We start from the raw sequence: 2,249 nt of genomic DNA, 5'->3' as shown, positions 1-2,249 counted from the left end.
ATTTCAGAGGGTTATGGACTCTGGGAGGCCTCTCCATGGAGCCCTGTGCCCACTTGGGAAGTCAGCACCCTCAGATTAAAGGGTCCCAATGTGGAGGAATGGCCAGTGTGAGGAGCAGTCACCTGAGGTCCCCAGGTCAAGGAGGAACTTGACTCAAGTTTATGCACCCGGTTCATCACAGCCACTGCAGGTCTAGATCCCAGGCCTCCCCGGAAACCGTCCTGGGACTCAGTTTCCCCTTCTGTATGTTGATGGAGTTGGACTTGATCACTGGTTTATACTTGGTTCAGAGAAGTTATAGGGAAAGGGGAGATGGCAGATGGGGTTCTGACCCTCCTGTCTATTCCCCAGCTCCACTGGGCCCACGTTATCTGCTTTCTTTTGAAGGGAAGGTTCTAAGAGTTTCTTTCGAAAAAAAAGTGTTTGAAAGCCCCTGCATTTTCCAGCTTCTAAGCTTCCCGGAGTGTTAAGTGCTGTGAATTGTCAATAAGTCTCCAGAGAGAAGCCAAAAAGCCAATTAATGTAGAAGTGGGGAAAAAAGCATAGCCAAACATCCCCAAAGAAATGGCTGTGTCTCCGAGGCACAGACCCTTAAGTATCACCAGAAAACAGACAGGGAAAGGGGTTTAATCTCTGAAAGTGTTTCTGAGTTTCTGCTGCCATTGTCTCTTGGGAGACATACATGGCATAAAAAAAAAAATCAGAACCCACCCCCCTCAACCACCTGGCCAACCTCTTTACACACCTTCCATGTAAATGGCCACTGTTCACACCTAAACTCAGACAACCATATAGGGAAAAGAAATGGTAAGCAATAAATGTTATATGAGACAAATTTATTCACTTACAGAGTGTACCAGCTACCTACCTCAATATCAGAAAGAACAAAACTAATATTTAGGGGTGACCTGCCATGCATCCAATATCCACATCCATTATTTCACTGGATTGAAAAGGGGGATAGCAGAGTGGTTAAGAACACCGACTTTGAAGCCAGACAGGCTGGATTCCTGTGAAGGTTAGCTGAGTTGAGGTATTTATGTCTTAGAAAGGTGCCTGACACAGAGTAGAAATTACATACGTGTCAGGACTGTGTCAAACAAACTCAAAATGGGTTTGGAGGCTTTGACTAGAAATAAATGATAAAGATTTATTCAAGGGTCTTAGGGTTTGCAAACTGCAAATACAACGAGGCAATACCCAGAGTGTTCTAAAGAAGAAAGAAAAGCTAAGAGTTCTATTAGTAAAAAGTATATTCTTGAGGAGAATCAGTCATGCATTCTTAGCCTCTGGATTGGTCCCAGATAGTCATCCTCCAGAGGACCAATGGTCTGGGTACTGGATGTCAGGTGGTCTGGGTACTGGATGTCAGGTGGTCTGGATGCTCTATGTCAGGTGGTCTGGATACTGGATGTCAGATGGTCTGGATTCTGGATGTCAAGTGCTCTGGGTACTGAATGTCAGTTAGTCTGAGTACTGGGTGTCAGGTGGTCTGGGTACTGGATGTCAGGTGGTCTGGGTACTGGATGTCAGATGGTCTGGATACTGGATGTCAAGTGCTCTGGGTACTGAATGTCAGTTAGTCTGAGTACTGGGTGCCAGGTGGTCTGGGTACTGGATGTCAAGTGCTCTGGGTACTGAATGTCAGGTGGTCTGGGTACTGGATGTCAGGTGGTCTGGGTACTGGATGTCAAGTGGTCTGGGTACTGGATGTCAGGTGGTCTGGGTACTGGATGTCAAGTGGTCTGGGTACTGGATGTCAGTTGGTCTGGGTACTGGATGTCAGGTGGTCTGGGTACTGGATGTCAGGTGGTCTGGATATGAATATCAGATGGTCTTGATAACTGAACATTCTTTCCTTAGCCCGTCAGGGGGTAACCAGAGGGTTTTCTGGAGGTCTGATATATGCCTGGGCATTGACATAGGACTGGAAAGTCTAGATGTTTAAGTTCTCAGATGTTTAAGAATAGAATTGGTTCCTCATGCCTCAACTGACCTGATTTTGGTAATTTAGCAGCTTGACTAGAGTGCCTCACTTTCATTTCTTCGCTCTATTCCTCAACTGTTGTTTATCCTCAACACACCCGCTCTGGGATTTGTTACAATCAGCTCTGTTTCACAGCTCAGAGAGGTTGAGTCAGTTGCCTGACGCCCTTAGCCAGGGACATGACAGCACTGGGATTGAAATCCAGGACATATTTTCTACTCCAAGGCTCTAAAGGGCAGCAGAGGTCTACACAATAGAACAT

Source organism: Rhinolophus sinicus, linkage group LG03, assembly GCF_036562045.2.
Source record: "Rhinolophus sinicus isolate RSC01 linkage group LG03, ASM3656204v1, whole genome shotgun sequence".
NCBI lineage: Eukaryota > Metazoa > Chordata > Mammalia > Chiroptera > Rhinolophidae > Rhinolophus > Rhinolophus sinicus.
This window is presented reverse-complemented; position numbering follows the sequence as displayed.